This window comes from Saccopteryx leptura, chromosome 1 (genome assembly GCF_036850995.1).
Source record: "Saccopteryx leptura isolate mSacLep1 chromosome 1, mSacLep1_pri_phased_curated, whole genome shotgun sequence".
Lineage (NCBI taxonomy): Eukaryota > Metazoa > Chordata > Mammalia > Chiroptera > Emballonuridae > Saccopteryx > Saccopteryx leptura.
This window is the reverse complement of record NC_089503.1, coordinates 391,892,138-391,917,196: the sequence shown is the minus strand read 5'-3', so window position 1 is coordinate 391,917,196 and position 25,059 is coordinate 391,892,138. Positions and strand designations below refer to the sequence as shown.

General features: G+C 46.2%; 1 long non-coding RNA gene across 1 annotated transcript; it reads left to right on the top strand.

Annotated features, from left to right (window-relative positions):
- Positions 1-7,376: 7,376 nt before the first annotated feature.
- On the top strand, positions 7,377-15,400 carry LOC136387862 (uncharacterized). Its single transcript, XR_010748175.1, has 4 exons — positions 7,377-7,545; positions 9,745-9,804; positions 12,612-12,674; positions 15,313-15,400. It is a non-coding gene; the product is annotated as an uncharacterized lncRNA (long non-coding RNA).
- The last annotated feature ends 9,659 nt before the right edge of the window (positions 15,401-25,059 follow it).

Here is a 25,059-nt window from a genome sequence, read left to right as displayed (position 1 = left end):
TTCCCTCTTACACCCCGGTCCTGTCGTAAGGGAGGGAGGGATCCGGAAAGGCTTTCTGGGAAAGAGGGTTGCTTGAGGCCCTGCAGGGTTGAGGACGATCCCAGGAGAATGGATAAGAGCAGGTCAGGGAGATGATGAGTGGAGAATTTTACCTGCCATTTGATCCTATTAGCATAAAAGGTAGGAGGCAGGTTAGAGGGGAGGGGAGGCTGGAGACACTAACGAATCGTGATACACCAGGGGTCAGGAACCTTTTTGGCTGAGAGAGCCATGAACGCCATATATATATATATATATATATATATATATATATATTTTTTTTTTTTTTTTTTTTTTTTTGTATTTTTCTGAAGCTGGAAATGGGGAGAGACAGTCAGACAGACTCCCGCATGCACCCGACCGGGATCCACCCGGCATGCCCACCAGGGGGTGACGCTCTGCCCACCAGGGGGCAATGCTCTGCCCCTCCGAGGCATTGCTCTGCTGCAACCAGAGCCACTCTAGCGCCTGGGACAGAGGCCAAGGAGCCATCCCCAGCGCCCGGGCCATCTTTGCTCCAATGGAGCCTTGGCTGCAGGAGGGGAAGAGAGAGACAGAGAGGAAGGAGGGGGGGGTGGAGAAGCAAATGGGCGCTTCTCCTATGTGCCCTGGCTGGGAATCGAACCCGGGTCCCCCGCACACCAGGCCGACGCTCTACCGCTGAGCCAACCGGCCAGGGCAACGCCACATATTTTAAAATGTAATTACGTGAGAGCCATACAATGAACGACCCATGTACATTATGCATTATCCAATAAAAATTTGTTGTTGTCCCAGAGGACAGCTGTGATTGGCTCCAGCCACCCACAACCATGACCATGAGCAGTAGGAAGTGAATGGATCATAATACATGACAATGTTTTATATTTTTAACATTATTATTATTATTATTATTATTATTAAAGATTTGTCTGCGAGCCAGATGCAGCCATCAAAAGAGCCACATCTGACTTGCGAGCCATAGGTCTCCGACCCCTGGGATACACAGTCTGGGTTTTATCCTTTAGTGAAAGTAATCATCGTTATAAGCCTATTGAAAGTTCAATAAATCCTGCCTGACCAGGTGATGCCACAGTGGATAGAGCATCGCCTGGGAAGCTGAGGACCCAGGTTTGAAACCCAAGGTTGCCAGTTTGAGTGGGGGACCACCAGCTTGAGCGTGGGATCATAGACATGACCTTACGGTTCCTGGCTTGATGTCTCATCTCTCTCCCTTCCCATCTGTCTGTCTCTCTCTCATTAAAAAAAAAAAAAAAAAAGGAAGTTCACTAAATCCTGACTTGATTATATTGTGTTTTTAACTTTTTTATTTTTAAATTAGAGTTCACATTCAATATTTATATTAGCTTCAGGTGTACATCACATGGTTAGGCATTGATATAATTTTATTTATTTATTTATTTATTTTTTTTATTTTTATGAAGTTGGAAACCGGGAGGCAGTCAGACAAACTCCTTCATGCGCCCGACCGGGATCCACACGGCACGCCCACCAGGGGGCGATGCTCTGCCCATCTGGGGGTCGCTCTGTTGCAACCAGAGCCATTCTAGCACCTGAGGCAGAGGCCATGGAGCCATCCCCAGAGCCCAGGCCAACTTTGCTCCAATGGAGCCTGGACTGTGGGAGGGGAAGAGAGAGACAGAGAGGAAGGAGAGGGGGAGGGGTGGAGAAGCAGATGGGAGCTTCTCCTGTGTGCCCTGGCTGGGAATCGAACCAGGGACTTTTGCACGCCAGGCTGACACTCTACCACTGAGCCAACCGGCCAGGGCCAACATTGATATAATTTATGATGTGATTACCTCAATAAATCTAGTACCCACCTGGCACCATACATAGTTATTATGATAGGATTGATCACTGGGGAACAAAATTTTTGTTGCATCCACAAAAACACTTGTTCTTACCTAAATCAAATGTGCTGATCTCAAATTTGACATTAGTTTTTCTCTGTAAGCTACACTTTTTTTGCAATTCAAGATTTTAGGTTTTTATCTTATTGTAATATTTTCAACATTTAGGTTAACATAATGAAGTAGAATGTCTTCTTAGGCATCATCTTTGTGAAATATAATAATTTATATAATGCAGTAAATACACTAGTACACTAAAAGATATGATTGCATCAGAATTTGTCTACAATTTTGAAACAGAACATATTAAAACACTTATTTTAATCATAAAATTTGTGCAAAATTGCCTGACCAGGCAGTGGCGCAGTGGATAGAGCATCAGACTGGGATGCAGAGGACCCGGGTTCGAGACCCCGAGGTCACCAGCTTGAGCACAGGCTCATTTGGTTTGAGCAAAAAGCCCACCAGCTTGAACCCAAGATCGCTGGCTTTAGCAAGGGGTCACTCGGTCTGCTGAAGGCCCGTGGTCAAGACACATATGAGAAAGCAATCAATGAACAACTAAGGTGTTGCAACGCGCAATGAAAAACTAATGATTGATGCTTCTCATCTCTCTCTGTTCCTGTCTGTCTATCCCTCTCTCTGACTCACTCTCTGTCTCTGTAAAAAATAAATAAAATATAAAAAAATTTAAAAAAATTTGTGCAAAACTTAAATTCTATTCCAGCAAAAATGTGCGTTTGTAGCTCTTGCGTTTGTGTACTTGTTGAGGACAATCTCGTTTGATGCTCTAGCAGTAGTCTGCTCATCACTAATCATGAGCTCCAAGGTTTTGGGGAAACTTATCAAGGTGATTGTTCAGGAAGTGAATCTAAACGCTCATGTTACATCCAGTGTCGCGGAAAGCCAACAGCATCCTTTGAACCAGAAGTTCATAGTTTTCTGCTTTTTTGTTGCCAAGGAAGTGCTTTGTAACTGCCACAAAAGACTGCCATGCTGCTTTCTCCTCCTTATTCATCTTCCTGGAAAATTCTTTGTCATGTATGAGGGTTCGAATTTGAGGTCCATCAAATACACCTGCTTTTATCTTCTTGAAAGACAAGGCAGGAAAAGCAGAAATAATATGTTGAAAGCATTTGCTTTCTCTATTCAAAGCCTGAACAAACTGCTTCATTAAGCCAAGTTTGATGTGAAGTGGGGGGAAAATGATCCTGTTTGATTAACTACAGGTTCATTCACAATATTTTGCACCCCTACTTCCAGAGCTTCACGTTTTGGCCACTCTTCCTGTGTCCAGTGTTTCTCCTGAGCTCTGCTGTCCCACAAACACAGAAAACATGGATACTTCGTAAAACCTCTCTGTTGTCCTAGCAGGAAATTTACCATTTTAAGATCCACACAAATGATCCAGTTATGCTCCTCATACTTCAGAAAGTCAAGGACAATTTTTATGTCATTATAATCTTCTCGCAGATGAGTTGAATAACCAATTGGAACTGCTGCATAAACATTACCGTTGTGTAGGAGAACACATTTCAGGCTCTGTTTAGAGCTGTCAAGAAATAGCCGCCATTCTGTTGGACTGTAAGTGGTAACACCTAGCTGGCTGAGAAGACTACTGATATCATGACAGTAAACAAAGTGTTTGTCTTTGGAAAAAAAGTCCACAAAAATTTGTTCACACTTCCTGAAATAACATACTTTAGCTGACTGGTGAAATACATTCTTTTCTTGAAGCTGCTTTCTTTGAGAGGCCCAAATCTCTTACTAAGTCATTCAATTTGGGTTGGCTAAACTGCTGAGGGGTTAATGACTGCTTGGCATCAGAAGAAGACCCTTCAGACTCTACAACCATTTCCTCATGCATCTTATCAAAATACACTTGATCACCATGTTCACTTTCTTCATTCTTAGAAGAAATAAAACCATTGAAAACTGGAACAGGGAGTGTCTCTGAGTGTGGGATAGGTCGTATTCCTGAAGGAATATTAGGATATGCAATCATATGCGTTTTTTTCTTGCTGATACCCTTTGTATGGATCAGACAGAAATAACAGTCATTGCTGTGGTCCTTAGGTTCACGCCAAACCATGGGAATACCAAAAGGCATTCTTTTGCATTTTCCTTTTGTCCAGTCACGAAGCATTTCCTCACAATTATGACACACAATATGAGGAGCCCAATTCTTGTCTTGATCACCAAGGGGAACTTGAAAATAGGCAATATATGCACGTCTCACAAATGATGAAATACTGTGCCTTTGACGTAAAAGTGTGTAACAGCCACATATACAGTGTGTCCGTAAAGTCATGGTGCACTTTTGACCGGTGACAGGAAAGCAACAAAAGACGATAGAAATGTGAAATCTGCACCAAATAAAAGGAAAACCCTCCCAGTTTCTGTAGGATGATGTGGCAGCATGCGCAGATGATGACATAACACCGTGTATACAGTGGAGTAGCCCACGGCCATGCCAGTCGAGATGTGGACCGTACAGAGGAAAGTTCAGTGTGTTCTGTGGCTCACTAAATTCGAATCCGTGACCAAAGTTCAACGTGAATATCAGTGCGTTTATAACAAAGTGCCACCACATAGGAATAACATGACTCGGTGGGATAAGCAGTTGAAGGAAACAGGCAGTTTGGTGGAGAAACCCCGTTCTGGTAGGCCATCAGTCAGTGACGAGTCTGTAGAGGCTATACGGGATAACTACCTAAGGAGCCCTAAAAAAATCTGTGCGTGAGCCCACATTGAACTGCACCGAATAGGTATGAAACTGGGAGAGTTTTCCTTTTATTTGGTACAGATTTCACATTTCTGTCATCTGTTGTTGCTTTCCTGTGACCAGTCAAAAGTGCACCATGACTTTACAGACACACTGTATACAGAAGGTGTCAAGACTATTCTTACATTTACATCTACTCAAAGAAGCCATGATTCAATCTTAAAACAAAACAAGAGGGTGTTTTTTTATCAGATAATAAAATAATATTTTACATTTAAAAACATCTACAATTATGTAAAAGTGATATTTGAAAAACATTAATTGCCTTGTGGTTATGTTCAATCCAAGAGTCGTTGCCCTTTAACTCCAATTTAAAAACCAATGCATGCCATTAACTATAACAAAAAGAAATTAAAATTGCATAAAAACTAGAGCATGCACCAAAAAACGGATTCCAGATTTGGAATCAGCAGTGCAGAAGTATATAGAAACAGTTCTAAAACCTCATGCAACAGAAAATGAGAAAAAAACTTGTTCCCCAGTGTTATATTCCCTGTGCTGCACTTGACATCCCCATGACGACTCTATGTGTACATCGTAATCCCCTCACCTTTTCCACCCAACCTCCACCCCCTCCCAACAGTCTGTTCTCTGTATCTATGAGTCTGTTTGTGTTTTGTTTGTTTGTTTTGTTCATTAGACTCCACATAGTATAAGTGAAATCAGTTGGTGTTTGCCTTTCATTGACTGACTTGTTTCACATAGTGTACCTCCGGTCCAGATGGTAAGATTTCATCCTTTTTTTATGGTCAAGTACTACTCCATTGTATAATTGTACTGCTTCTGCTTTATCCAATTGTCTGTCGCTTCCTTTTTTTTTTTTTTTTTTTTTTTTACAGAGACAGAGAGTCAAAGAGAGGGATAGACAGGGACAGACAGACAGGAACAAAGAGATGAGAAGCATCAATCATTAGTTTTTCGTTGCGCATTGTGACACCTTAGTTGTTCATTGATTGCTTTCTCATATGTGCCTTGTCTGCAGGCCTTCAGCAGACCGAGTGACCCCTTGCTCGAGCCAGTGACCTTGGGTCCAAGCTGGTGAGCTTTTGCTCAAACCAGATGAGCCTGCACTCAAGCTGGTGACCTCGGGGTCTCGAACCTGGGTTCTTCCGCATCCCAGTCTGACACTCTATCCACTGCGCCACCGCCTGGTCAGGCTGCTTCCATTTCTTTCTTTCTTTCTTTCTTTCTTTCTTTCTTTCTTTCTTTCTTTCTTTCTTTCTTTCTTTCTTTCTTTCTTTCTTTCTTTCTCTCTCTCTCTCTCTCTCTCTCTCTCTCTCTCTTTCTTTCTTTCTTTCTTGCTTCCATTTCTTAACCACTGGTAATAATTCTGCAGTGAACGTAGCAGTGCATATCTATTTTTGAATTAGGTTTTTGTTTTTCTCCCACTATAGTCATAGAAGTGGAATAGCAGGGCCCTCAGGCAGTTCTAGTTTTGTTTGAAGACCCTCTGTTCTGTCTTCCAGACGGGCTGCATTCATTTGCATTCCCACCAATAGTGCACAGGGTCCCTTTTCTCTGCACCCTCTTCAACACTTGTTCTTGTTGAGTTATTGATGACAGCCGTTCTGACCGGTATGAGGTGATTGATATCTCCCTGTGGTTTTTTTTTTTTTTTTTTGCATTTTCTGAAGCTGGAAACAGGGAGAGACAGTCAGACAGACTCCCGCATGCGCCCGACCGGGATCCACCCGGCACGCCCACCAGGGGCGACGCTCTGCCCATCCTGGGCGTCACCATGTCGCGACCAGAGCCACTCTAGCGCCTGAGGCAGAGGCAAAGGAGCCATCCCCAGCGCCCGGGCCATCTTTGCTCCAATGGAGCCTTGGCTGCGGGAGGGGAAGAGAGAGACAGAGAGGAAGGCGCGGCGGAGGGGTGGAGAAGCAAATGGGCGCTTCTCCTGTGTGCCCTGGCCGGGAATCGAATCCAGGACTTCCAAGTGCCAGGCCGATGCTGTACCACTGAGCCAACCGGCCAGGGCGCCATTGGGTACCATTGGTTTTTTGATAGGAATTGCACTGTATCTATAGATTGCTTTGGGTGGTATGGCTATTTTAATGGTGTTAATTCTTCCTATTTGGGAAGCTTCCACTTATTTGTATCTTTTTAAATTTCTTTCTTCAGTGTCTATTGAATAATTATTAGAATATAGTTCTTCTATATTCTTGTTGAAATTTATTGCTAGATATTTTTTATGCAATTGTAAATGGGATTTTTTTTTAAGTTTTCATATCTGATAGCTCATTATTGATGTGTAAAAATGCAACTTATTTCTGGATATTTATTTTATATCCTGCTACATTTCTGAATTCAGTTATCAACTCTAAAAAATTTTTGTTGCAGTCCTTAGGGTTCTTATTTATTATAACCACACTGTGATATATTTTATGGGATTGTATATTTTCAGGATGGCTTCCTATGTTCTGTGCGTTAGAAACAAAACCAAACCCTGAGTTTGAGCATCCGTGTCCTATCTGGAACGTGGGGATGTAATGATACCCTAATGCAAGAAGAGGTGGCGAGGAGTAATTGAAATAATGCCCATAAAATTATTTCGTAAACAAGTTGTTATTAGTACTATTATAACCCTGTGGAGGAGCAGGAAGCCGGGACGGAGAGTGGAAATCTCCGCCTTGGGCAGTAGTAACGTGATTTCCCGGTCACATCACCCCGCGAATGGCCAACTCCTGTCTTCAGGCTCACCAGCTTCTCTGAAAAGTTCAGCAGTGCTCCCCCCAGGGACAGAAGCGGGAGCGTCACAGTTCAAAACGTTGAGGGCCGGGTGGGAAGACCTCCCCAGACACCATGCCACAAAGTAACCCTTCCTCCCTTCGCTGGGAACTGCGAAAAGGGTGGGAGAGTGAAACCGGGGTGAGTAAGAAGCTCTTTCAACCCTCAAGGAGCTCGCAGTCCTGCGGTCAGTGCTGCGCGGGGCTCAGGGACCCTGGGAGCGCGCACACTTCCGGCGGGAGGAACTGCAACCCCGGCTGGGGAAGGCGTCCTGGGGGAGGTGAGGTGCAGCTTGGTCTGCCAAAGAGGAGAGATAGAGAGAGAGAGAGAGAGAGAGAGAGAGAGGAAGGGACGGTTCCAACTTAGCACACATTTACTAATCCACTGCCCCCCATTCTCAGCTCCGTGCTCAGGGTCAGGGGCTAGGAGAGGGAGAAAGCAAACATGAATGAAATCGACCTGCGCCCTGGCTGGAGAGCTCGGTTGGTTAGAGCATCGTCCTGAAGCACAGAGGTTGCCAGTTCGATCCCCGGTCAGGGCACAGAGAGAAACAGATGGATGTTTCTGTTTCTCTCTCGCTCCTTTCCTTTCTCTAAAAAAAAATCGATTGAAAAAAAAAAAAAAAAGGAATAGACCTCATTCAGCGAGAGTGGGGGAGGACCCCTTTTTCTAGTAAGGGACCCCCTTTTCTAGTAAGGGTGGGTGGGTATGTTGCAGGTCCTGGCCCGCGTGTCCCCCGGTCCATGGCTGGCACCGGACAGACGGGTGAGGGCTGCTTGATGTAATCGGCGGCGTCTCGCGCGCGACCGGGGAAACTGGACGGGGGAGCCCGGCCCAGGGCTGACTGCCCGCTCCGGGAATCCGCGCTCCGGGCGTTGGCGCAGCCCCGCCCGGCACCTGCGCCCGCCCTCCCGCCGCGAAACACGCGCCGCAGCCGCCGCCGCCGTCGGGGGCGACTCCCCCACGCCCTCCTGCAATCCCGCCTTCTCGCCACTAGTGTTGCAAGTGAAGATGCGAGGGGGGAGGATGCATCTGGTCCTGAGACGGTTTTCTGAGGATGAGGAAATAGAAAAGGAAGATGGGTAAATTATTTTTTTCAGTGTCAATTTTTTTTATTATGGAAAATTTCAAACATACATAAAGTAGAGAAAGTAATATGACAAAATCTTGTGCACCCACTGATGACCAATTTTGTTTTGTCCACTCATCCCCCTCCATTTTCCAGTTATTTTTAAAGCAAATCCAAGACATCATATTTTGTTGGTAAAAACATCAGTATGTAAAAAAAAGTATTTTTTTTTTTTTTTGGAGAATTTTAAACAGTTTATTTGAGCCAAACTGACAAACACACAGTCAGGAAGCAAGACGCTCCAGAGAATAACTGTTGTTTTGCAATTTCTTTTATGCATTTGAAATTAAAGAGGGGATTAATAAATACTCTTTTTTGTTTGTTTGTTTTTGTTTTTTGTTTTTTTCTGAAGCTGGAAACGGGGAGAGACAGTCAGACTCCCGCATGCGCCCGACCGGGATCCACCCGGCACGCCCACCAGGGGGCCATGCTCTGCCCCTCCGGGGCCGGTAGCTCTGCTGCGACCAGAGCCACTCTAGCGCCTGGGGCAGAGGCCAGGGAGCCATCCCCAGCGCCCGGGCCATCTTTGCTCCAATGGAGCCTTGGCTGCGGGAGGGGAAGAGAGAGACAGAGAGGAAGGAGGGGGGTGGGGGTGGAGAAGCAAATGGGCGCTTCTCCTATGTGCCCTGGCCCGGAATCGAACCCGGGTCCCCCGCACGCCAGGCCGACGCTCTACCACTGAGCCAAATGGCCAGGGCCAATAAATACTCTTTTTTTTAAAGTACAATTATAATGCCTGACCAGGCGGTGGCACAGTGGATAGAGCATCGGAATGGGATGCGGGGGACCCAGGTTCGAGACCCCGAGGTCGCCAGCTTGAGCGCGGGCTCATGTGGTTTGTGCAAAGCTCACCAGCTTGGACCCAAGGTCCCTGGCTCAAGCAAGGGGTTACTCGGTCTGCTAAAGGCCCACTGTCAAGGCACATATGAGAGAGCAATCAATGAACAACTAAAGTGTCACAACGAAAAACTGATGATTAATGCTTCTCATCTCTCCGTTCCTGTCTGTCTGTTCCTATCTATCCCTCTCTCGGACTCTCTCTCTGTCTCTGTAAAAAAAAAAAACAAAAAAAAAGTACAATCATCACATCTTTGAAACAATTCTTTAATTTGTTGATTAGAGAGAGGAAGAAAAAGAGAGAGAGAAATGTCAATTTATTGTTCCACTTGTTTATTCATTCACTGGTTGATTCTTGTATGTGCTTTGACCAGACTGAACTCACAAGTTGCCTATGAAGACGACGCTCTAACCAACAGAGCTACCAGACCAGGGTAAAGTGCACAATTCTTTAATATAAATGTACAATGTTCAAACTTATGTTTCATATTTTAAAACAATAGATTACAGTTGATTTGTTCAGACCAGGTTGCAAACAAATTCATCAGTGCATTTGGTTGATAGGTCCTTTAAATCTTTTTGTTGTTGTTGTTGTTTTGTTTTTTGTTTTTGTTTTTTTGTTTTTACAGAGAGAGTCAGAGAGAGGGATAGACAGGGACAGACAGACAGGAACGGAGAGATGAGAAGCATCAATCATTAGTTTTTTGTTGTGCAGTGACACCTTAGTTGTTCATTGATTGCTTTCTCATATGTGCCTTGACTGCGGGCCTTCAGCAGACCGAGTAACCCCTTGCTCGAGCCAGCGACCTTGGGTCCAAGTTGGTGAGCTTTTGCTCAAACCAGATGAGCCTTCGCTCAAGCTGGCGCCCTCGAGGTCTCGAACCTGGGTCCTCCGCGTCCCAGTCCGACGCTCTATCCACTGCGCCACCGCATAGTCAGGCCTTTAAATACCTTTTAATCAATAGGTTCCCTTTCTCAAACACCACCAATTTTATTCTGGCAATTTATTCCGTGACCAAACTGGCCTCTTGTCCTGTGAATTTTCCCAGACTGGGGTTTGCTGACAGTGCGTCCGCAGTGGTGTTAAAATAATCCTGACAGATCAAGAGCCCTGATGGGTTTTAGGGTCACTATGTATATATTTGGCAAGTATTCATCAAGTCGCACTTCCTGTTGTATTGCACTGGGAGGCACATAATGTTGGATGTCTCTCTTGCTGTGATGCTAGGATTGGCCAGTGTTCTCAGGTGTAGTCAGTTTAATCCAACACTGCAAGATTCCCCATCAGCATGTCACATGTTTCTAGCAGTTTCTGATGATTACTGCTGAGGCCCATTATTTCATTAGGTATTACCAAAAATATATACATATATATTCTTTCAACCTTGCTTCACTTAATAGCTGGAGTTAGTAATAAAGAGCTAGGATAGTTAGTAATAAAGAGCCATTTGGTTATCCTAGATATGTTTGTACAAGGATGGTAGCATAAATACTAAGACTTTCTCTTTATTTATCAGTTTTCAGAAAGTTGAGTCGGTTCCTAGCATCCTTCAAAAAAGACCAATAAGTTTATTTTTTAGTTATTAAAATAAACTAGCAAATTTTTTTTTACTGATTTGATGTGTTTCAGTCAGTTGCAGTTATTGTCTTTATTGATGCTAACATTATTCCATCTTTGACATTTCAACTTACCTCCTGAGTCTTTTTTTTTTTTTTTTTACAGAGAGAGAGTCAGAGAGAGGGATAGATAGGGACAGACAGACAGGAACAGAGAGATGAGAAGCATCAATCATTAGTTTATCAATCATCAGTTTTTCATTGCGACACCTTAGTTGTTCATTGATTGCTGGTGAGCCTCGTTCAAACCAGATGAGCCTGCGCTCAAGCTGGCGACCTCGGGGTCTCGAACCTGGGTCCTCCACATCCCAGTCCGACACTCTATCCACCGTGCCACTGCCTGGTCAGGCTTCCGAGTCATTTTTTGACGAGACTCTAGTAGCTTTCTCACAATCTAGTGTGCCAAGATGTTCCAGGGTCATCTTATATAGTTCTTCTTCCAGACCTAGAACTAGCCAGTTGTGCAAGGGGCCATTTTTCTTTCACTGGGAAATAATATTTGGAGTCACCATCAAGGTGTGAGCAGTGCTCATTCTATGCATCTAGTTAAGGTCATTATTTTCTGGCCTTCTTTGTGAACAGTGTTAAGTAATACATTTTATTATTACTTTTTTAAGCGAGAGGAAGGGAGATAGTGAGACAGACTACTGCATGCGACCCAACTGGGATCCACCAGCAAGCCCCTTCTGGGGCCCATGCTAGAATCCACCAAGCTGTCTTCAGCGCCCAGGCCGGCACTTAGGGTCACTCGAACCAATCGAGCCACTGGCTGCAGGAGCGGAAGAGGGCCACAAGGTGATATCTGCATGCCGGGCCAACAGTCTGTCTACTGAAGCCCAGCCAGGGCCCTGTTTTATTATTTTAAAGAGAAAATACATCATGATTTTATACTGCTTTCCCAATTCAAATTTAGGACTACTATTTTTACCTCTGTTCTTTCATGTCATATTCTTACAAGAAAACTTAAAGGTAGCTTTTTCTTTGAGGTTGAAAATCTTTCTTTTTAATTTTTTAATTTATTTTTTGTATTTTTCTGAAGTGGGAAATGGGGAGGCAGAGAGACTCCCGCATGCGCCCGACCGGGATCCACCCGGCATGCCCACCAGGGGACGATGCTCTGCCCATCTGGGGCATTGCTCCGTTGCAACCAGGGCCATTCTATCACCTGAGGCGGAGACCATGGAGCCATCCTCAGTGCCCGGGCCAACTTTGCTCCAATGGAGCCTTGACTGCGGGAGGAGAGAGAAATAGAGAGAAAGGAGAGGGGGAATGGGAGCTTCTCCTGTGTGCCCGGCCGGGAATTGAACCCGGGACTTACACATACTGGTCTGATGCTCTACCACTGAGCCAACTGGCCAGGGATGAGATTGAAAATCTTGTAACATTACAATTACTTATTTGCTACTCCTACCATGTATGTGTATATATGTATAGGTACAAACATATAATAGATTCAGAATGCCCTGACTGGTTGGCTCAATGGTAGAGCATCAGACAGGCGTATGGATGTCCCAGGTTCGATTCCTGGTCAGGGCTCACAGGAGAAGCACCCATCTGCTTCTCCACCCCTCCCCCTCTCCCTTCTCTCTCTCTCTCTTTCTCTTTCTTTCTTCCTCTCCTGCAGCCATGGCTCCATTGGAGAGAGTTGGCCCCGGTGCTGAAGATGAGCTGGCCTCCACCTCAGGCAGTAAGAAGAGCTTGGTTGTGGACCAACGGAGCAACGCCCCGATGGGCAAAGCATCGCCCTTTAGGGGGCTTCCTGGGTGCATCCTGGTTGGGGCGCATGCTGGAGTCTGTCTCTCTGCCTCCCCTCCTCTCACTAAATAATAATAATAAAAAAGATTCAGAATAACAACAGTATTATTACCAAGATGACAACTGAGAAATTTGTTTTATTTGCAATTGTTTATGTCATTAGTATATACTCCACTACGGATATATGTAGTCAATTACTGTGTCTTAAAGCCACTTAAAATTACTCCTCTTCTCTCAAAGAAACTTTGTTTGGTAATGGTGTAAAACATTTACATGGTTCCCAATGTGCAAAACAAGGTGCATGCAGAAAAGACTAGTTTCTAATTCCTTCTACCCAGTTTTTCTTGCCCCCACTGGTGTTTTGTTAGGTTTTGGTTTATCCTTCCACTTAAAAAACAAATACTAGCAATCAAATATGTATATTTACATTCCCCGTTTCTTAGGTAAAATGTAGCATGCTATGTGCACAGTTCCCATTTCCCCCCACTTAACAATATATAGGTCATCCTATAATAATACATAAACAGTCTTCATTTGCAGTGAACTGATTGAGTTTTCTGAAGATACAATGTCTAGCATCATTTTCTTCAGATCTCCAGAGAGGAAGATGTCAGGCGGGATCAAGGCCACATTTAGGGTCATGGCGGCTTCTGGAAACGAAGTGGAGGAGGAGAAAGGGGCAGTTGTCCAGTTCCATCTGCATTTCCACCAGTATACAGCTTGATGCTTGCCTACCTTCTCAGCGCGTGTTTTGCAACCATCACCGGTTGACTTGCTTATTTCCAGTCTAGTCCTATTACAAACGGTGCTGCGATGGAGCCCGTGCGAGTCTTTTTCTGTATCTGAGGTTTTCTTCTAGAAAACCTAGGTGTATTGGGAGCTATGGGGTTGAGAGAAAGAAGGAACATTTAAAGCAGGGCCAGAGACGTCAGGCCTGGCTCAGGGACTTCGTAGCTTCAACCCTCGCAGGCACAGCGCCTGGGAGCAGACAGCGAGAGAGGCAAAGGAACAGCTCCGAGGACTCAGGGTGATCTGCGTGCTGGACAGCAGAAGCCACACAAAGGGGAGGATTTGCCCGGGGAAGGAGGTGTGGAAGGTGTCGATGGGGTTGCTCGTGGTGACGTTATAGAAGAAGACCTCCTACACCCGTGGTCCACGGGGATGCGTACTTCCCTTGGCCTAGCGCCTCGAAACCGCAGCCACGTGGCGCAGCACCCAGAAGCTGATCAAGGGCTCCATCCGCAGGGTGCCAATCAGGCGTGCCGGCTTGGAGGCCCCGCCCATCAAAGACCCCACCCACCTCGGACCCCGCCCACCACATGGCCACGCCCCTCATAGTTCGGCCCCCACTCCCGGTAGGCCAGCACTTGGGAGAAGGACGTCCAGCGTCAGTGCCTTTTTTTCTTTTCCTCTTTTAAAAAAAATTCTTTTTAGAAAGACAGAGGGAGGAAGGAAGAGAGAGAGTGTGGGTCAAATAAATTTGTAAATATGATATATGTTTGCTCGCTTATAGTTTACATTGGGTGTGGGAGACAGGCTGTAAGCAGGCAGGGTCCTCATAGCCTAAGGCTTAAGCCTTTCCCACCCTTTTAATACTAAGATCTTCTCAACACTAAGCTTTTCCCCACACCCTTGACTGTTGCATGATGTGGGGTGGTGCACTCTCCTGAGGAATCCCATTATGCCTCAGATAAGTGACTTTGTATCAGAGACTTCCTTATTTGTATATTGGCTTAAAGGCTTTAATTTCTACATTATAAAATAAGGAAGACCAGGGGCTTTCTCTCTCCTTTCTTGCTATTAGCATTGCAGAGGAGAAGCAGACAAGATGGTGGAGTCCTGAAGGAGAAGCCAGTCTGTGCAGAGTTTAGCAGAGAGAAGGAGATGGGGAACAGAGGTGAATAAGGCTGGTGAGCTAGAAACCTTTGATTCTAGGAAACTCAGATGAGTCAGTGGCTTTGGGAGCCCTGAATGGAAAGGGAAGTGTTTTCTCACTGTGTGTATTTCTTGCCCGCCAGGTGCAAGCTAGAATTAAAGCTAATGGCCCACCAGTTCTTGGCTCCGTTGTTTCATTACCATCTGTCTGAATCTAATACGAACCTGCACAGGCCAGGCGGCTGTGATGGCTTAACAGGGGGCTAGACGTTCTCAACTCGAGTAATATTCTGAAGGGAAGCCCCTCCGAGACAGGGATGAGTGGAGAGTGGCCCTGCAGAGGGCGTGGTCAGCACCAGCCGGGCCCCAGCGCCCACCTTGTACAGGAGTTTGGACGTGGTCATAGCTCACTGGGCTGGAAGGGCTTGATTAGTGGTAGCCGCATGCAGTCTTTGCTGCTGAAGACTCGACATGGGGTCCTCCCGGGCCTCCCTGCTCTCTAAGCCACGCCCTCTGGCTGCAATGTGAGTCAGTTTCCCCTTGCTGGCTGTGCGTGGTTGGGAGAGGTGGGAACGCAGGGGAGGGGGGAGAGGAGTGAAGACGGGCAAGTGGACTGTGTGACCCAGGCTGTCCTTACCTGTCTCTAGACCCCACGCCGGGCTGAACAGCTGCTTCTGTTTGTTTGTTTGTTTCAGTGGAATGGCGGTGTCAGCTACAGAGACTTCCTTTATCCACCGAGGGGAAGGAGCACTACAGCCACATCAAGAAGACGACAAAAGTGGGCGGAGCGCTGGGCGCCCGGCCGTCTTTCCCTCTCTGGGCTCAAGAACACGCGGCGAACCTTCTCCAGGTCTTCACCGCTAAGGAAACAGGAACCCGATGGAAACAGTTCTGTGTAGCAACCAATCGGCCTGCGATCAGGCTCAGTTTGGGCCTTTCCTGGCTGCAGCCTAAGCATCTGACCACCAAGGTGGACAGAGTGTACGGGAATTGGGAGGGAGGAAAGCTGGGTGTGTGTATGCTGAGCCCTGTAGGATGAATGAATGAACAGGCAACATGCACTTGGGATGCTCCATCCTACCTGCACAGACAACTGAGATGTCCCGGAAGAGAAGGAGAAACAGCCGGAACTCAGCATTTGGCCGATAGATGGGAACCAGTGAGGAAGAGCGCACCCTGCTGGCGGTGAATTTTGTTTCAGGGGACAGGAGAGGAACTGGAATGGATTTACAAGATCTTTCTTGAAAGAAGGAAATGGATTCCTGGGCTGGTGAGAATGGGAGATAGATTTGGAATGGATCTCAGTTGATTATACTCATCAGCTAGATCGGCATGGTCTAACGTGGTAGCTGCCAGCCACACGTGGCTGCTGAACTTTTACTTATTTTTAAAAATTTTATTTAGAAATGAAATTTAAAGGGGTGACATTGATCAATAAGAGTACACAGGCTTCATGTAAACATCTCTCTATAGCATTTAAACGGTTGATTGTGTTGTGTGCCCATCACCCAAAGTCAAATCATTCTCAGTCGCCATATATTTGTCCCTCTTTACTCCTCCCCCCCAAACCCCGTCCCTCAGGTGACCACTGCACTTAGTCTATGTCCACGAGTCTCAGTTTTATATCCCACTTATATGTGAAATCATATAGTTCTTAGCTTTTCTGACTTACTTATTTCACTCAGTATAATGTTCTTAAGGTCCATCCATGTTGTTGTAAATGGCAATGTGTCATCATTTCTTATGCTGAGTGGTGTTCCAATGTATATATGGACCATATCTTTTTTTTTTTTTTTTTTGTATTTTTCTGAAGCTGGAAACCGGGAGGCAGTCAGACAGACTCCCGCATGCGCCCGACCGGGATCCACCCGGCATGCCCACCAGGGGGCGATGCTCCACCCATCCGGGGCGTCGCTCTGTTGTGACCAGAGCCACTCTAGCGCCTGATGCAAAGGCCAAGGAGCCATCCCCAGCGCCCGGGCCATCTTTTTGCTCCAATGGAGCCTCGGCTGCGGGAGGGGAAGAGAGAGACAGAGAGGAAGGAGAGGGGGAGGGGTGGAGAAGCAGATGGGCACTTCTCCTATGTGCCCTGGCCGGGAATCAAACCTGGGACTCCTGCACACCAGGCCGACGCTCTACCACTGAGCCAACCGGCCAGGGCCATGGCCCACATCTTCTTTATCAAGTCATCTATCAAGGGACACTTTGGTTGTTTCCATGTCTTGGCCACTGTGAATAATGCTGTGATGAACATGGGGGTGCATGCGTATTTGTGTACCAATGTTGTCAAGTTTTTTGAGTAGAGGAATTGCTGGGTCATATGGTAGTTCTATTCGTAGCTTTTTGAGGAACCACCATACTTTCTTCCATAGGCTGTACCAGTCTATATTCCCACCAGCAGTGAATGAGGGTTCCTTTTTCTCCACAGCCTCTCCAACTCTCCAACATTTGTTATTAACTATCTTGTTGACAACAGCCAATCTAACAGGTGAGAGGTGGTGTCTCATTGTAGGGTGTTTTTTTTTTTTTTTTTTTGTTGTTGTGTTTGTATTTTTCCGAAGTTGGAAACGGGGAGGCAGTCAGACAGACTCCCACATGCGCCAGACCGGGATCCACCCGGCATGCCCACCAGGGGGCGATGCTCTGCCCATCTTGGGGCGTTGCTCTGCCGCAATCAGAGCCATTCTAGTGCCTGAGGCAGAGGCCACAGAGCCATCCTCAGCGCCCGGGCAAACTTTGCTCCAGTGGAGCCTTGGCTGCGGGAGGGGAAGAGAGAGACAGAGAGGAAGGAGAGGGGGAGGGGTGGAGAAGCAGATGGGCGCTTCTCCTGTGTGCCCTGGCCAGGAATCGAACTCAGGACTCCTGCACGCCAGGCCAACGCTCTACCACTGAGCCAACGGGCCAGGGCCTCATTGTAGTTTTGATTTGCATTTCTCTAATAGCTATTAAAGATGAGCATCTTTTCATATATCTGTTGGCCTTTTGTATGTCTTCTTGGGAGAAGTGTCTGTTCAGGTCCTCTCCCCATTTTTTAATTGAACTGTTTGCTTGTTTGTTGCTGAGCTTTGTGAGTTCTTTCTATATTTTGGATATTAATTCCTTGTTAGAGCTGTTGTTTGTGAATATGAACTCTCATTTTGTTGGCTGCCTTTTTGTTTTGTTTTCTTTTACTGAGCAGAAGCTTTTTAGTATGATTTAGTTCCATTCATTTATTTTTGCCTTTATTTCTCTTGCCTTTTGGATCAAATTCATAAAGTACCTATGTTTTCTTCTACGCAATTTATTGTTTCAGATTTTATATTTAGGTCTTTGATCCATTGTGAATTAATTTTTGTGCAAGGGGACAACTGTAGTTAAGTTTCATTCTTTTACATGTGGCTTTTTAATTTTCCCAGCACCATTTATTTTCCCTAGTTGCCTTGAGGAGTCTTTCTTTTCTTTCTCTCTTTTTTTTTAATTTAAGATACACATGTGAAAGAGAGACAGACAGACAGACAAAGGGAGAAAGAGAGATGAGAAGCATCAACTCATAGTTGCAGCATCTTAGTTGTTCATTGATTGCTTTCTCATAGGTTCCTTGACCTGGGGTCTCCAGCTGAGCCAGTGACCCCTTGCTCAAGCCAGCGACCTTGGACTTTGAGCTAGCAACCATGGGGTCATGTCTATGATCCCATGCTCAAGCCTGCGACCTCAGGCTCAAGCCGATGAGCCTGCACTCAAGCCAGTTACCTCTGGGTTTCAGACCTGGGTTCTCAGCATCCCAGATAGGTGCTCTATCCACTGTGCCACCACTGGTCAGGCTAGAATTCTTAATGAATAGAAGATTTGAACAATATAACCAACTTGATACTTTTTCATGAATTCTATGCCTAGTATTCATTTTGTGAACTGATCATTCACAAAAACTCAATATATACTAGAGTATTAAGTAGTTCTCATCAAATTTTAAAGTACTTTTATCATGCAGATCATGATAAATACATAATTTATCACTATAATTTAAATAAAAATTACCAACTACAGCAAAAAAAAAAAAGAGAGAGATAAAACTCAAACTTGTGTTTAGAAACTAAAATGTGCTTTAAAATAACATGTGGAAATTGTGGACTATTCAGAAGTGACTGACAAAAGTAATACTCTGTTTACTGAGATACAAGTTTATAGTTTACTATGCAGTTACTAAAAAACAAAAAAATACTGACTATAAATAAGCTAGGACTTCAAAATAAGAAGCTGCAAGAAAACAGAAAAAGGTAAACTCTTAGAAACTAAAAGAGAGGAAACAAAAATAGGAGTAGAAATTAGTCAAGTTTTAAAAAACACAGTATGGTCTGATCTGCGGTGGTGCAGTGTCGACCTGGAATGCTGAGGTCGCCGGTTCAAATCCCTGGGCTTGCCCAGTCAAGGCACATATGAGAAGTAACTACAAATTGATGTTCCTGATTCTTCCCCACCTTGTCTTTCTCACTCTCTCTCTCTATTCTTTCTAAAATGAATAAATAGCCTGACCTGTGATGGTGCAGTGGATAAAGCCTTGACCTGGAAATGCTGAGGTCGCCGGTTCGAAACCCTGGGCTTGCCTGGTCAAGGCACATATGGGAGTTGATGCTTCCTGCTCCTTCCCCTTCTCTTTCTCTCTCTAAAATGAATAAATAAAGTCTTAAAAATAAAGTGAATAAATAAAAACTTAAAAAAAACACGCATACAATAGAGATGACCAATAATGCCAAAATCTTGTTCTTGGAAATATTAGTAGTAACTACTCATACTAATATTTGGGCATAACTTTGATAAGACACCATGAAAAAGAGAAGACGGCCTGACCAGGTGGTGGCGCAGTGGATAGAGTGTGGACCTGGGACGCTGAGGACTTAGTTTCAAACCTCCTGAGGTTGTTGGCTTGAGTGTGGGCTCATCAGCTTGAGTGCCAGCTCATCAGCTTGAGTGCCGGATGGTGTGGGATCATAGACATGACCCCATGGTCACTGGCTTGAAGCCCAAAATTTCTGGCTTGAGCTCAAGGTCACTGCCTTGAGCAAGGGGCCACTGGCTCAGCTGGAGTCCCCGGGGGCAAAGCACGTATGAGAAGCAAGCCATGAACAACTAAAGTAACACAACTACAGGCTGATGTTTCTCCTCTCTCTCCCTTTCTGTCTGTCTCTGTTTCTCTCTAAAAAAGAAAAAAAAAGCAACCAATGGTGGTAATCTTGTGATATTGCCCCGCCTTCAGCTGACGTGGTATTTTCTGTTTTGCTGTGTGTGTTCTCATAGCACCTATTCTACCAGGAGCCACAGAAAGGCTGTGGAGAGGGGGTGGGAAACCCCGTGCTGGTGAGGGGTTTCCTGCCAAGCGCAGGTGCTCTGCACGTGGGGTACCACGGCCACGACAGGCGGGGAACGGCCGGAGCGCGGACTTCCGGCCGCACACGCTAGGCTGACCCCCAACTCCGCTCTCCACCTGTCAGTCCCTCGTGGGTCCTCCCAGCAGGGGCGCCCAAACCTGCTCTCCTCTCTGGGGCTTCCCGATGGAAAGCGGCCCCTGAGGCCCACCTGCCTCGCACCTGCCTCGCACCCGCATGGCACCCGCATCGCACCTGCCTCGCACCCGGTGGCACCCTCACCGCCCCGAGCTCTCCTGGGCGAGTCTGCGAGGATCCTGAGGATTGACACTCACCATGTTGGGCTCTCTTCAAGAAAAAGCTTACAGAATTAGAAATATAAACTTAGGAACCAGAGTGACTATTTACTCGCAATGACAACTGTCAACATAAGAAGCGTCTAAACTTGTAAGAATGTTTATGAGTTATTTGAGTCAAACTTTCAACACATGCTGGGAAGCAAAAACCTCCAGGGATTGAGAAAATCCTCCGGAAAATGGCCGTTTCACCATTTATTTCATGCATCAGAATTAAAGGGGAAGACGGAAGGGGAGTTACATGATATCCATTAATGATTGATTAAGGAGGGGGGAGAGAGCCAAGTGGGCGGGGCGCCGAATCTTTGGGATTGGATAAAAAGCAAAATGTAGACGGACGTTTTTTTTTACATAATCAGGTGTAGGGTAGTTAACAGTTAAATTAACATAATAATAACAATGAGGGGGTTTAGTGGTTTCTGCTCTGGTGGGGTGACTGCACCCTTGGGGACAGGAAAAGAAGGTTACAAAGGTGTGTTATCAGGTACATTATTGTAGATGCAAGAAGATGACAGACAGGCTCAGTTGAGGTAAGCATGGGTCTTTGTTACAGAAGAATACCGCCCAGGACAAGACTTTTCTTAGGTGAGAATGAATAATTTGGTATTTTCTCTAGCAGAGCTAACACAAAATTTTTTTTAATTAAAAGTTTAAAAACATTAATTTCAGTTTCACAATTATTATTGCATTTCAAGTTTTCTTGGGCAGTGACTAAACTTACATAACCCTTTGCACTGCTAAAAATCATTGATGTGTTTTGTTGGGCAGATAAAATATATTATGCTCACTTTGTTAAAGATGGCGCTGCCCACGTGGAAGCCTGTCACCCAGGTAATCATATTAGTTGCCCTTCTTGCTTGGGATGGGCGTGATTATATTAATGTGTGTTGGGGGCGGAGCTGTGGGCAGGCAGGATCCTTGTAGCCTGGGGCTTGGTTTTAGGACTAAGCCTTTCCCACCCTTTTTGATGTGGGGTAGTGCACTCTCATGAGGAATCCCATTATGCCTCAGATAAGTGACTTTGTATCAGAGATTTCCTTGTTTGTATATTGGATTAAAGGTTTGATTTTCTACACTATAAAATGGGGCAGACCGGTAGCTTGCTCTCTCTTGGTTCCTGAGATTAGCATTAGAGAGGAGAGCAGAGAAAGGCCACATGGAGGAGAGGAGAAGCAGCCAAGATGGCGGAGTGTTGAGGGAGAAGCCAGTTTGTGCAGTTTATGTAGAGAGAAGGAGATGGGGAACAGAGGTGAATAAGGCTGGTGAGGTAGAAACCTTTGATTCTAGGAAACTCGGATGAGTCAGTGGCTTTGGGAGCCCTGAATGGGAAGGGAAGTGTTTTCCCACTGTGTGTATTTCTTGCCCGCCGGGTGCAAGCTAGGATTAAAGATGATGGCCCACCAGTTCTTGGCTCCATTGTTTCATTATAGTCTGTCTGAATCTAATGCGAACCTGCATGGGCCAGGCGGCTGTGATGGTGGCCGTGCCTACTGGCTTTACATGTTTGTTAATTTCTTTCTTTCTTTTTTTTTTTTTTTTTTTTTTGTATTTTTCTGAAGCTGGAAACAGGGAGAGACAGTCAGACAGACTCCTGCATGCGCCTGACCGGGATCCACCTGGCACGCCCACCAGGGGGGACGATCTGCCCACCAGGGGGCGATGCTCTGCCCCTCTGGGGCGTTGCTCTGTTGCATCCAGAGCCACTCTAGCGCCTGGGGCAGAGGCCAAGGAGCCATCCCCAGCGCCCGGGCCATCTTTGCTCCAATGGAGCCTTGGCTGCGGGAGGGGAAGAGAGAGACAGAGAGGAAGGAGAGGGGGAGGGGTGGAGAAGCAGATGGGTGCTTCTCCTGTGTGCCCTGGCTGGGAATCGAACCCGGGACTTCTGCACGCCAGGCCGATGCTCTACCACTGAGCCAACCGGCCAGGGCCTACATGTTTGTTAATTTCTTGTTGTGAAAGTGTACTATGCGTTCTTTGTAGATGCCAGTATTTCCTGCCAAATCAACAAGAGATTTTAAAAAATTTCACTGTGTTTATAGTTTCAATTTTTTGTTCATCAATAGATTATCAAAAAATCCCTGAGTCTATTCTTGATTTCTACTTAACATTTAACATTTATCTCTTCCCTCCAGTTATTGATTTTGGATTGATCCTGTCAATGTAAGACACTTCCGAACCTGTAAGAATTTCTCAGACTGTGCACAGTTGCTGGGAAGCAAAGTCTCAATGGGTTGAGAAAGCGCTCGGGAAAATGGCGGCTTGACCGTTTAACTGTATCCATTAGAATCAAAGGGGGAGACAGAAGGGGTTTACCTGGAATCCACTGGTGACAGATTAGAGAGGCGGGAGGGAATAGGGGACATCTCTGGGATTGGATACAAAGTAAAAATGTGTTTGCTCAAACCTCTTACACAGGCAGAAATAAGATCGTTAACAGTCAGCCACCGACAGGATAATAACAATGAGGGGGGTTGTTGGTTCGGCTCTGCTGGGAAGCCGGCCCTGAGGCAGTGGGGAAGAGGATGACCCTTACATTTCAAAGGCATGTTATCAGGTACATGATTGTTGATGCAAAAGACAACAGGCAGGCTCAGATTAAAGGCAGCACTGGCTTTTGTTAGAGAAAAATACCTCCCTGGGGCATGACTACCTACCCCCAGGAACTGCTTTTAGCTACAAAGTTTCCATTTCCGACCATCCCTCTGGTTTCTTTAGGTCCCTGAGTCTCTAAGGTCACCAGGCAGGCTTTCTCTGAGCTTGTCAGGGTCAGCATGTGTCCTCTTTTTCGTCCACACTCTGAAATTTTTTTTCTCCAATTCACTTTTCAATTTTGTATAGAAATGTATAAATTACTTTATGGTGTACAGTAAATTTATATGTTATAATGTTCAATGTATTCCTGCAGGTGAGAACTTTCATTTTGACTAGAGATTGATGAGATGGAACCCCACACACATAATTATTTACTGCATTTATATAAATTATTATATTTTCATAAAGATGATGCCCAAGAAGAAATTCTACTTCATTATGTTAAACTAAACGTTGAAAATTTTACAATAAGATGAAAACCTAAAATCTTGAATTGCAAAAAAATGTAGCTTACAGAGAAAAACTAATGTCAGATTTGAGATCAGCACACTCCACTTAGGTAAGAACAAGTGTTTCTGTGGATGCAACAAAGATTTTGTTCCCCAGTGTAATTGTCTACATCTGAGGGTTGGGAGGATTTATTGACTCCACTGGCCTCAGACTTCTGGTGCTTCATGTCACATGGACGTGTCCTCTGACCCTGCATTTAATTTCTGATGTCAGGAGGGTTGTTTCAATGGGTGATAGAGTGGTGTTGAAAAACATTTCTATGCCCAGACACCTAGCAATAACTGTGAAGCCATATTCTAGTAAATTCAAACAGTGTAAGCCCAGCTTAATTTCTTCTGCTTGACCAGGCAGTGGTGCAGTGTCGAACTGGGACACACACACAAAAATAAAATAAATAAATAAATAAAAATCTTTTTTGTGACAGAGAGAGGGACAGATGGGGACAGACAGACAGGAAGGGAGAGAGATGAGAAGCATCAACTCTTCATGGTGGCACCTTAGTTGTTCATTGATTGCTTTCTCATATGTGCCCTGACCAGGGGGCTACAGCAGAGCAAGTGGCCCCTTGCTCAAGCCAGCGACTCTGTGCTCAAGCCAGTGACCTTGGGATTTTGAACCTGCGTCCTCCTTGTCCCAGTCTGACACTTTATCCACTGTGCCACCGCCTGGTCAAACGAAAGAAATTTCTTCTTAGCTAGATCTCTGCCCAATATGCCACCTGATGCAAGGGAAAGTGTGACAGAGAGGGACGTAGTCAGCCATCCGGGATGACCGGGAAGAGACAGTCATCTTTTGGAGGGCAGTTGAGATCTTGTTCTCGCACTATTCTTCATTCGTTTCAGATAGACTCATAAAGTTCAAAAGATATATATGTCACTTTTGTATATTTTACAGAAGAGCGTGACTATGTGAACACGCAGCCTGGGCCCATTCCAAAGCCTTGGGGGGGGTCAGTGCGAGTGAGGAGCTGCAAGGTCAGCCTCGCCTTGTATGCTCCACTGCAGCGAGGTGGCCTCCCTGTCCCCTCTCAACGAGGGCGCCCTGGCCTTGTACGCCCCACTGCAGCGAGGTGGCCTCCCTGTCCCCTCTCAACGAGGGCGCCCTCACCTTGTACGCCCAGCACTGCAGGGAGGTGGCCGCCCCTGTCCCCTCTCAACGAGGGCGCCCTGGCCTTGTACGCCCAGCACTGCAGGGAGGTGGCCGCCCCTGTCCCCTCTCAACGAGGGCGCCCTGGCCTTGTACGCTCCACTGCAGGGAGGTGGCCGCCCCTGTCCCCTCTCAACGAGGGCGCCCTCACCTTGTACGCCCAGCACTGCAGGGAGGTGGCCGCCCCTGTCCCCTCTCAACGAGGGCGCCCTGGCCTTGTACGCTCCACTGCAGCGAGGCGGCCGCCCCTGTCCCCTCTCAACGAGGGCGCCCTGGCCTTGTATGCCCCACTGCAGGGAGGTGGCCGCCCCTGTCCCCTCTCAACGAGGGCGCCCTGGCCTTGTACGCCCAGCACTGCAGCGAGGTGGCCGCCCCTGTCCCTTCTCAACGAGGGCGCCCTGGCCTTGTACGCCCAGCACTGCAGCGAGGTGGCCGCCCCTGTCCCTTCTCAACGAGGGCGCCCTGGCCTTGTGCGCCCAGCGCTGCAGTGAGGTGGCCG